The sequence below is a fragment of the Apodemus sylvaticus genome, chromosome 13, assembly GCF_947179515.1.
Source record: "Apodemus sylvaticus chromosome 13, mApoSyl1.1, whole genome shotgun sequence".
Classification (NCBI taxonomy): Eukaryota; Metazoa; Chordata; class Mammalia; order Rodentia; family Muridae; genus Apodemus; species Apodemus sylvaticus.
In genome coordinates this window covers 17,014,869-17,027,256 of record NC_067484.1, presented here as the reverse complement: position 1 = coordinate 17,027,256, position 12,388 = coordinate 17,014,869, and the positions used below count along the sequence as shown (strand labels likewise).

Genomic DNA, 12,388 nt, shown 5'->3' with positions numbered 1-12,388 from the left:
AAGACCTGATGTGCCAGGGTGGGGGACACACAAGGCAGGTCTCTATCTGCTCATAGGAGAACAGGAGGAGGATGGGGAGGGATTATGGGAGAGGGACTTGGAGGGGCAGTGATTGGGATGTAAAATGAATTAATTAATTAATAACAGAATGAAAAGATTATGAAAAATCTATCATGATAATCTTTGATAGATTATGGCATTCTATCAAAAGCCATATACAGATTCAATGCAATCTCAACCAAAACCCACATCTTATTCTTCACAAAAATATAAAACAAACTATCCTAAAATTCATATGGAACCACTAAAGACCCTGGGTTAGCCAAAACAATCCTAAGCAAAAAGAGTAGTACTGGAGGAATTATCAATACAAACCTTAGGACATATTATAGAGCAATAGTAATAAAAACAGCATGGTGCTGGCTTTATAATAAGCTTGTGTATTAATGGAACAAAACAGAAAACCCAAACATAAGTATACGTAACTACAAACATCTGTCATTTGACAAGAAGATGAACACACACACTGGAGAAAAGTCAGCATCGTCAGTATACAGTGCTGAAAAATCTGTATGTCCATATGTAGAAGAATGAAATCAGAACCATTTTTATTATCCTTCATTAAAAAAAAAATGATGCCCTTAAAACTTGACCTAGGAAATGAGCAGTTGTCACTCTTTTAATATCTGACACATTACACATAAAATCAAAAGCAGTGAAAAAATAAAAAGAGCTGTTTCATGATAATAAAGGGAACAATACATAAAGAGGAATTATGCTTCTAAATACATGTTCAAACACAAGTGCTCTGAGTTTCATAAAACATACCAGTCAATGTAAAAGTCACATAACTATCACAATAGTAGCAGTTGCCTTTAATACCATAATCTCATGAATTGGCCAGTCTTTCCAACAAAAACTAAACAGAAAACTATGAGACTTAAATGACATCACTCAAGTAGACTTAACACACCCCCTACAGAGTATTTTATCCAAATGCTATAGAAGACACGTTCTTCTTAACGACCCATAAAACTTTCTCCCTAATAGATCATCTTGTAGGACACAAAGCAAGTCTACACAAATACAGAAAAATATGAAATAATCACTTATATCCTATCACAATGTAAGAATAATACATATTAATAACAAGATAAATCCTAGAGCACAGACAACCTTGTGAAGATTAAACAACACATTATGGAATAACCAATGGGTTTTCAAAGAAGTCAAGAAGGAAATTTCTCTTAATTACTATAATTAAATGAAAATGAAAATGCCATACCAAAACCTATGGACTATAATACAAGTAGTCTCAAGATGGAAGATCACAGCATATAAATATAAGAAATCATAGGATTTTCACATAAATAATACAGTGGTACAACTTAGATCCCTGGGAAAATTTAAAAAAAAAATTCAAACCCAAATCAAACATCATTAAGATCAGAGTGAGAGTTAGAGCCACAGGTACATGGTGAATTGTTTAGCTTAAAACAGCCCTGAGGTAGCTGTGGATCCAGGTTGGGTAGCAGATCTGAACCAAGGGAAAGTCTTAGAGCTGCATGGAGAATTCCAAATTGCCCAGTGGCTTCATGATTTCAGTAGAAGTTATAGCCCCTGAGTGGATAATGAATCTGAACCAAGATAAAGCCTACACTTAAGCAAGGAGTTCCACAACTTGCCGGAAATAGTGCAGACCCAGTAATGACTCCAGATGACTCAAGACAATACCTTACCCTTGGAGAAAGACTAGAGATAAAACCTCTGCCTCTAAATACCAGTCCACCTTGATTCAATTATGTACTGATTATTGGAAATGCATCCAATAACAGGCAAGTTTGATTTAAAAAATATATCAAAAAGAAAGAAAAAGTCTGCCAACAAATTAAGTCCAGATGCACAAATCTAAGCAAAAATAAAAATATGAAAAACCAAGATGCTGTATCTTCTCCAAAAATTACAAATCTAATAGTAATGTCCCTCAATAATATTCTTTCCCTGGAAGAAATTCCAGCCTAAGAATTTAAATAATGATTCTATGTCTTTAAAAACAATTAGTGAGTGCACTTTAGCAAAACAAAAAGAACTGAGTTACATAAAGTAGTCAATCTAAGTTACAAAAAACTCATTCAATAAAGAAAACTGCCAAAGAAAAATAAAAATGAAGTTGAAAATTAAAAGTTGAATAAACCAAGTGAAAAGCACACTGGAAATCCTCGCTAACAGAATGGAATATGAGAAAAACAGAGTGTCAGGGCTAGAAGACAAGACAGAGGGATTGGATCACATGGTAAAGACCAATAATAAACATGCAAAAATGGAACAATGGGGAGAGCTCTTGGACACAGTTAAAGACCAAACCTTTGCATTACTGTCATAGAAGTAGAATAGTGCCTCCATTCAAGCTTAGAAAATACTTTAAATCAAATCAAATTCATTTTTTTTAATTAAGAGAAAGGAATTCCCAGCCTGGAACATGAAGCATAATAACAGCAAATAGACAAGATAAAGAAACTCTTCATAGCATACTATACTTAGAATATTAACATCCAATGATTTTAAAAGGAGATCTGGAGAAAACTTCAAGAGAGAAAGATGAAGTCACTTAAAAAGCCAAGTCTGTCAGAATAAAACTGGCATTTCTATAGAAATATTTAAGGCTATAGAGACCTGGAAAGATATAGTCCATGTTCAGAACGACCACAAACTTCAACCGAGACTATCATACTCAGCAAAACTGTTAAAACTGAAGGAGTAACAAAGACTTTGCACGATAAGATAAACTAAAGAAACTTATCGCTACTGAAATAACTCTAGGGAAGATACTGAAAGCAATACTTCAAGCTGAAGAGAAGGCTAAATACATCAAAGACATGGCAGGAAATAAATAATTCCAGGAGAGTTAAGCAAAAGAGTTCTAGAAAAATACCACAAAATGAACAAATTAACAGAAATTAATACATGTCTTTCAGTAATTCTCAAGGCATCAAAAAGAAAGGATTTGTTTGAGGGGCAAACAAAGTGAAAAATCAGAGAAAGATTTGGCAAAATGATTTATAAATAGGATACACCCAGCTCTCCTGAGAACAGACAGGAAAGGGGCTGCTTAAGGCAGTTCAGTGTGTTGAGGGGCAGTGCTGTAGAGTTGAGTTTGCAGCAGTTCAATCGATGGCAGTTCAATTCATGAAGTTTAGAGGCCAGTTTTAACAGGACAGTTTTATAGACCAGTTGCAAAGAGAACAATCTATACACAGGTTAAGACAGAACAAGCCAGGGAGTGAGAAGGAGCCAGAACATTAGAACAGATTGCTAGAGTTAGCTTGAGGCCAATCAGAGTGATTCAGTGAGAAGATGAAAGAAGTCAGTTTGAATTAGTCAACTTGGAAAGGAGTTTGGGCTGGAACAGCTGAGTTGAACCAGTCAGCGAGAGTTCAGAAAGAACTAGAATGTGTGAGTTTATTCAACAGTAAGCACCTGAAACAACAATTTCATGTGGTGAATAAAAGTTGCACTTATACTCCTCTGCTTTCAGACATACAGAGGGCTACAGAGATCTTCTGGAGGTGTGCCATGTGACAGGTTCTGCAATGATTTTGTGCACTTCATGTGTACCTCTTTTTGTTAGTCTTGCTGAAAAGCCACATAAAACCTCTAGGTCACTCTTCTCTGATGCTTACAAAGAATTTATTTAGCAGTGGCATGCAGAGACCCCATGAACTTGGTTCATGTTTGTTGGCAGCAAACATGGAGCAAGAGTAAGACATGCCCCTTTTCTGTGCTAAAGATGGATGGTTTTCACTCATAACTCACCCTGTTTTGAATACTTCAATCATTTGTGTCTGCCATTGCAAGTGAAGTTGCTGTTAAAATAAGGTCTTAGTTGACCTTATTTTAACAGCAACTTTTGAGAACAGACTGGCATAAGACTTTATACATCACTCACTTGGCTTACAATATTATTTGTTTGCAAATAGTTGCATAGTCCTTTAACAATATTGTATATTCATCCTAAATAAGCTAGATATATTGTCCCAGACCTTGTTATAGAATATCTCTACTGTCTTTTCCAAATGTTGTTGATATTAATACTTTAAATACAGACTACATATAGAAAGAAACTTAATTGCTCATGAAGATAATCTTCATTTGTTTTTGAGTTTGTCAGCTACTCATGATGCCACAAATATGCTAGATTAATCATTTGGCCCTCCTCACATACATATAATTGGGATAGAAAAAATAATTAGTTTTTATACATACACTGGGATATATTCATCATTCCCAAAATTTTAAAGGTTTTCTGGGAAAACAAAACTTATGAAACCTTAATGAGGCTACTAGCTGCCTAGGTATTTTGTCAAACATTATTCTATGTGTTTTTAATGACATGATTGTTTGTGCAAGCGTATTGAATTAAATAAATTGTACTCTGAGATGGAATATGCCTCCTCTAATCCTCAGCAGGCAGGACTGAAAAAAGGGCACTGGAAAAAAAAAACAGAGTCCCCCATGAGTTAAGGAGAACTCTTCAAAGTGAGCATGCTCTACTAGATCATAGCTGCTCTGAAATGACAGCAGATTTTCTTCCCTCATTCCTTTGGGGACTGATTATCATTGCAGTCACTACCTCCATAGAATTGCTAGGAAACTGATACATGTGAAGATAAAAAATAAAATAAAACAAAACAATAAAATAAAAGGTAAGAGACTTTTCAAGGATTTCTTAGAGAGGACTCACTCTCACGCCTAACGTGAGGACTAATGTAGATGCTTAAGGCCTTTTCTGTCCAAGATAAAAATTACTTCCAAGCTTGGGGTTGTGTTGAGTCCCGGCTAGAAGACAGAGATGGAAGGAAAAAAGTAAATACCAGAAAGCATTCTGGACTTGATCAGCCTGCTACTATTGTCTTTCAAAAAAATTCATGAATGGATTTTTCATTAAGACAACCTAGTCTGGTCTTCAAATTGTATTCTCCAGATAGGTGCTAGATTCACAGCTGTGTGCCACAGTGCATACGGCTCTACTGTGTTTTCAAACCTCTTATGTTCCATGTATTGTTGGTATCTTATGATTGCATTCAGTGAGATGGGCAGACTGCATTGTACCTGTTCTTTCTTGACCAAATGAAATTCGCATTCTCCTTACATTGAATAAAAATGTTGCCATCCATGTTCTGATTAAAACCTCTTATTGAAGTCATCAGTGTTCTCAATAATGAGAAATCCATTGTTTCTATCCTCGTTAGAATGGCATTTAAACCTTTGACAAATCTTACCTTCTTTCAGAAGCCATTTCTATCTACTTTATTCAAAGCCACAAAGTTCTCCTATGATTCCCTTGCTTTTTTTCTTCTGTTTTGCATCCTTTCAATGATTATTTACTTCCTCAAATTCAGAGAGTTTAGAAATGTATTATATTCATTCTTGCCACAGTAAAACATAGTATACATGATATCATCACACATTATATTTTATTTATTTATTTATTTATTTATTTATTTATGTATTTAATTCCATGTGTGTTCTTTTCTGATTGGGTTACCTCACTTAGGATGATATTTTCCAGTTCCAACCATTTGCCTAAGAATTTCATGAATTCATTGTTTTTAATTGCTGAGTAGTATTCCATTGTGTAAATATACCACATTTTCTGTATCCATTCCTCCATTGAGGGACATCTAGGTTCTTTCCAGATTCTCGCTATTATAAATATATATATATATATATATATATATATATATATATATATATATATATATATATATATGGCTGCTATGAACATAGTGGAGCATGTGTCCTTATTGCATGCCGGGGAATCCTCTGGGTATATGCCCAGGAGTGGTATAACAGGGTCCTCCGGAAGTGTTATGCCCAGTTTTCTGAGGAACCACTAGACTGATATCCAGAGTGGTTGTACCAATTTGCAATCCCACCAGCAGTAGAGGAGTGTTCCTCTTTCTCCACATTCTCACCAACATCTGCTTGTCTCCTGAGTTTTTAATCTTAGCCATTCTGACTGGTGTGAAGTGAAATCTCAGGGTTGTTTTGATTTGCATTTCCCTAATGACTAATGATGTTGAACATTTCTTAAGGTGCTTCTCAGCCATTTGAAATTCTTCAGGTGAAAATTCTTTGTTTAGCTCTGTACCCCATTTTTAATAAAATTACTTGGCTCTCTGGAGTCTAACTTCTTGAGTTCTTGGTATATATTGGATATTAGCCCTGTTAGATGTAGGGTTGGTGAAGATCTTTTCCCAAGTTGTTGGTTGCTATTTTGTCTGATTGACAGTGTCCTTTGCCTTACAGAAACTTTGTAGTTTTATGAAGTCCCATTTGTCAATTCTTGATCTTAGAGCATAAGCTATTGGTGTTCTGTTCAGGAACTTTCCCCCTGTGCCCATGTCCTCATGGGTCTCCCCAGTTTCTTTTCTATTAGTTTCAGTGTGTTAGGTTCTATGTGGAGGTCCTTGATCCACTTGGAGTTGAGCTTAGTACAAGGAAATAAGAATGGATCAATTTGCATTCTTCTGCATGCTGACCTCGAGTTAAACCAGTGTGGTCACACTTCTGAAGCAAGCTCTTTTGCTCTTGGCAACTATCAGTTAACAACAATTCCACAGCTAGATATTACTTCAAGCACATGCCCTGCCCATCCTGAGATTTTTGTATGGATTGAGCTTATGTGAGCTGACACAACCATTGTAAATTCATATGTACCATTGCCCTGTTATGACAGGAAAACTGTTTCCTTGTCTTCATCCACCACCTCCAGTTCTTCAGTCATCCTCCCTTTTCTCTGTTAGTGTACTACAAGCTGGTAACTACTCTCTAGAAAACAGTGTGGAGAATCCTCAAAAAGATAAAAATACATCTACCACACAGTCCAGCTCTATCAATCTTGGGCATACACCCAAAGGACTCTATACCCTCCTATAGAGTATATCTGCTCATTTATAGTTATTGATGCACTATTCAAAATATCCAGTAAGTGAAAACAGCCTAGATGCCCATCCGTTGATGGATAAATAATAAAAATATAGGATATTTTTATACAATGAAATATTATCAGTTGTTTAGAATGTGTATATGAAAATGATAAAGCTGCAAAAGATCATTGTAAGTAAAGAAACTCAGATCCAGATGTGCTTGAATGTGCACATACTTTTACTGGAATAAAAATAATCCTCTATATTTCCTGTTAATCTGCTAATTTAGAAGCAAATGAATCATAAGGAAAGTCTGCCGATGTTTTCATGATTTGTAAGTCAGGGCTAAGTCATTTAATTTGTGTGTGTGTGTGTGTGTGTGTGTGTTATTAAAGGAGGAACAATTATTTTAAAAAAACTAAATATTTACCTGAAATTCTCTGATCAAGGCAATACTGTTCCAACATTGAAAAATTATTTTAAATGCTATAAAGTTAATTGTGGTATATGTCTTTTGAAGATCACAAAGTTAAAAGCTAATACAATTACTGTCAATTATTAGTTGAATTTTCCTTTTATTTAACTGAAAGAAATAATGACAAATAAAAGAAATAGATATAATAATGTAATATTCAAAAATGAACATTTCAGATTGTTTCTGATAACTTCTTTGTACCCATATCAGATAAAATTGTCATTCATAAGTAAATTTTCCTCATGTCAAATTTGCCATTTTATTATTAATAACAAAAATTGTATCTTATTTTCTATCAAAATTCACCTTTTTGGTTATAATACTGCTACTAACCTAGTTTCCTATCATTTATTTCATGGAAATGTAAGCTGAAGACAATCCAAATCTGAAGTTTCCTTACAGATGAGAGTTGAAGAATAAAACCAAAAATACTCTGAAAATACACTAATAGTTGGCATAAGACCATTAAATTTATCCTTAAGTGTCTGCTATTGATTAGCTTGAGTTAGACAGATCAAAGCTGTCAACATAGGTCCTAAAGCTATAGAACTACTGAAGAAAAAATACAGTGTACACATAAACATACAGGCACAAGTATAGATTTCTAAATAGGATTCCAGTGCTAACAACGAGTCCAACAATAGATTCAACAGTCAAAAGTGGAATGTCAATAGGAAATTATTGATCAAGAGAAGAGGCAGCCCACAGAATGTGAGAAAACCTTTGCCAAGTATTATGTCTGATAGAGAATTAATGTCTAGAATATACAGAGAACTAAAAAGAGGGAAATGGAGACTAAATACCAAAAATAAGGAGAGAAAGACTAACCTAGTTAAAACAGAATTGAACAATCTCAAACGAAGAATTACAAATGGATTGTAAAAAATTTAAGTGGCATTCAACATCTTCAGTCATCAAGAAAATACTGATGAAAATGCTTACCAATTTCATTTTACCCAAATCAGAATGGTTATCACCAAGAATACAGATAACCACAAATCCTGGCATGGGCGTGGGAAGACAGGAGTGCTTATACACTGTTGGTGAAAGGGAAATCAGAAAGAAAGTTTCTCAAAAATACAAAAACAAAAACATAAACTACCATATGACTTAACTATACCACTCCTGGACATATACCCAAAGGGCTCTATGCTACTGAAAAGTTTGATACACACTCATGTTTGCTGCTGCTCTACTCACAATAGCTAGGAAATGGAAGCTGTCTAGATACATATCAAATGATGACTAGACAATGAATTGTGAAGCATGTACACAGTAGAATTTTATTCACCTGCAAAGAAAAACTAAATTATAAAATTTGCAGATAAATGGATGGAACTTTGTAAAATTATGAGGTAACCCAAGCCCAGAAAGACAAGCTACACATTCTTTTGCACTTGTCCATTATAGCCTCAAATGTTCACTTTTGTGTGTTTAACTTCAAGCAAGTTTGGAATCCAGGAAATTAGAATGAGCCACCGATGGAGGATGATTTAAGGGAAAGGGGATAGTAGAAATGGGTATAATAATAAAGACGGGGAATAGTATGGAGAATGGTTAAGCAAGACAAGGACATGGATTAGCAAGATAAAGGTGTGTGATGAAGTATCAACTAAAATGAAGGACACATGATAGAACTCTAATCCCTTCCACACACATACAAAAAAGGTTTTTAGCCTTACCACCCAGAACACCCAAAACAAGACAGGCTATTATCACTGATCTTGGTGTCCCACCAGAAATAGACAGTAACATACTATTCGTCCAGTGTTGATTTGAATGAGAATGGCCCCCATAGGCTCACTTGAGTCATTGACCCCAGATGTGGAACTCTGGGGGAAGAATTAAGGGGTATGGCCTGGTTGGAGGAGATACGTTTTACTAGGAAAGTGAGGCTTAATTGGAAATCCTCCTAGGAGCTTTGGAAGACAATACTTATGAGTGCAATGTAAACTACAAAGGCCACCTCAAGAGGTTTCAGAGAGGAACAATATCATCAACTAACATATACACCATTCTGTGATATTTTGACAAAGAATATGGCTGCTTCTGCTATTGTCCTAAAATTCAGACTGGGTCTAAATTGAAAAGTATTGGATTAATTTTCTGTCCAGGACTTTGAAGACAGTCTAAAATTGGTTCTGGTGTATGGTTATTAATACTCATCCTTGGACAGATATAGGATGGAAAGACCAAGCAGAGCAGAGAGAAGTAAAAACGTGTCTCATCACCAGCCCTGCAAATAGACTGCTTTGCAGGTATCTCTCTTCCCACCCTTCCCCCATTCTGCAGAGATGCTGCTGAACCTTGTACTGGATCCAGGTTTCTCCCTCCCTGTGGTCTCGCCAAGCCCTCTCTTCCAGCCCATTCCCATCCTTTTGTGTCAAACCCCAATACCTAGAAACACTTTTTACTCCATGAGCCTCCACACCCAGTGGCCACTCCTGACAGGGACTCAGTAAGTGCTTCACACTGTCCTTCCTATCCTCCATTCCAGTGTTGGTATTCTCAACCTCGGCCCCAATAACAGTCTGTTTGCCGGTGCCACTGTTATCCTTAGCTATACTTGAGGCCCATTTGAAGGATTCTCTTACCACACATCTCCAAATCCCTGGGGACCCCACTTCCTGGTGTAGATAGGATCTCCTTGGCTATTTGCTGTAGCCCTTCTCACCCACTCTATTCCTCTCCATACCTACTGATATGCAGAAAGAACCAGCACATTTTCTTAAAATCAAACTCATGAAATTTTCTCCAAAACTGACCGCATACTGCTATACAAAGCAAGTTGGAACCAATATAAGAAAATAGAAATAACGCCCTGCATTCTACTTGATCACCACCATTAAAGCTGGCTATAACAACAATAGAAACTATACAGACTCATAACTGAATGGAAAGTAGGTCAAGACAGAAACTAAGGAAGATTTTAGCCTTTCCTTCCGCCGTCCTCCTGTACAGGAGGCAGCCATGATGCTCAGCCAGAATGGCGAGATCCTGAAGCCCCGCTTCCTCAAGGATTGGCAGCAGCGAGTGGACACGTGATTCAACCAGCTGGCACGCAAGATCCGCAGACACAAGGCCCGGCAGGCGAAAGCACGCCACAGTGCTCCTTGCGTCGGGACACATCAGGCCCATTGTGAGATGCCCAACAGTTAGATACCACACCAAGGGACGGGCTGGCAGCGGCTTCAGTCTGGAGGAACTCAGGGTGCCTGGTATCCACAAGGAAGTGGCTCGCCTCTCAGGACCAAGAGCCATCCTCTGCTACTTAAGCAGCTGGAGCCAAGGGAAGCATGAGTGGGTGGGTGAGTGAGTGAGTGAGTGAGTGGGTGGGTGGGTGAGCTGGGGGCGAGGGACAGGATGGAGGGTTACAAGAGGGGAAACCAGGAAAGGGGATAACATTTGATATGTAAATAAAAAACATCTAATATTTATATCTAATATATTATTTATATCTAATTCTTTAAAAAAGCAAAAAGAAAGAAAGAAAGAAAGAAAGAAAGAAAGAAAGAAAGAAAGAAAGAAAGAAAGAAAGAAAGAAAGAAAGAAAGAAAGAAAGAAAGAAAGAAAGAAAGAAAGAAAGAAAGAAAAAAGAAAATGACTCGCACCATCAGCATCACTGTGGACGCAAGGAGGCGGAACAAGTCCACGGAATCAGTGCGGGGCCAACGAGCAGTCACTGAAGGCGTTCTGCTCCAAGCTCATACATTTCCCCAGGAAGCCTTCTGCTCCGAAGGAGACAGTTCTGCTGAAAAGCTTAAATTGGCCACGCAGCTGACAGGACCTGTGATACCCATCCGGAATGTGTACAAAAAGGAAAAGGCCAGAGTCATCAAAGAAGAAGAGAAGTCTTTTGCCAGTCTCCGAATGGCCCGGCTCTTTGGCATCCGAGCAAAAAGGGCGAAGGAAGGTGCAGAGCAAGACGTTGAAAAGGAAAAGTAACGCGTGGCTGGAGAGTTGCAATAAATTTTCCATAAAGAAAAAAAAAAGAAGGAATTTAAAGACTTTCTAAAATTGAATGAAAATGAAATTACATCATACTCTTAATCTATAGGAAACAATGAAGATAGCACTGCCTAAGAGGCAAGAACATAGCTCCAAATGTCTACATAATAATAATAATAATAGTATTTGGGGTTGTGAGCCTAGCCTTTAATGGCTGAGCCAGGAGCCTAGCATGGCTACCCTCCAGGAGGCCCAACAAGCCTTTGAAAGTCAGATGCAGATTCTTACACCCAACCAACCAATGGACAAAAGCTGTGGACCCCTGTGGTCGGATGAGGGAAAGGAAGGAAGAAGCTGAGGAGGAGGGCGACCACCTAGGAAGACCAGCAGTCTCAACTAACCTGGACCCAGAGATCTCTCAGACACTGAGCCACCAACCAGGCAGCACACATCAGCTGGTATGAGGCCGACACATATACAGCAGAGAACTTCTGGGTCTGGACTCAGTGAGAGAAGATGCACCTAACCCTCGAGAGACTGGGGCCCAGGGAGTGGGGAAATCTGGCTCGGTGCAGGTGGGGTGCACAGGGAGTGGGGAGGTCTGGCTGAGTGGAGTGGGGGTGGGTACATCCTCTTGGAGGCAGGGGAGGAGGAATGGGATGAGGAACAGTCTGAGGGCAGACCAGTAGGGAAAACGACTGGACTGTAAATAAGATTGAAGGAGGAATAGGAGGAGGAGGAAGAAAATAATAATAATAATAATAATAATAATAATGGAGAACTTTTATATTACCAATGTAATTCCACACCTAAAAGCTCTAAAACAAAAGGAAAACATGACACCCAATAAAAAAGTAGTAGGCAGGAAAAAAATGAAACATTGCTAAAATCAATTAAAAAAAGATTCAATGAAACAAATATTTGGTTCTTTGAGAAAAACAATTAAGATTGATAAACGCTTAGCCAAATTAGTTAAAAGATGGAGAGAGGAGATCCAAATTAATAAAATTAGAAACTAAAAGAGAAACATCACAAC

The 12,388-nt window shown here is 37.4% G+C and overlaps 1 pseudogene; it reads left to right on the top strand.

The window, feature by feature from the left end:
* The first annotated feature begins 10,374 nt into the window (after window positions 1-10,374).
* LOC127663976 (60S ribosomal protein L13-like) lies at window positions 10,375-11,349 on the top strand (annotated as a pseudogene).
* Window positions 11,350-12,388: the final 1,039 nt, after the last annotated feature.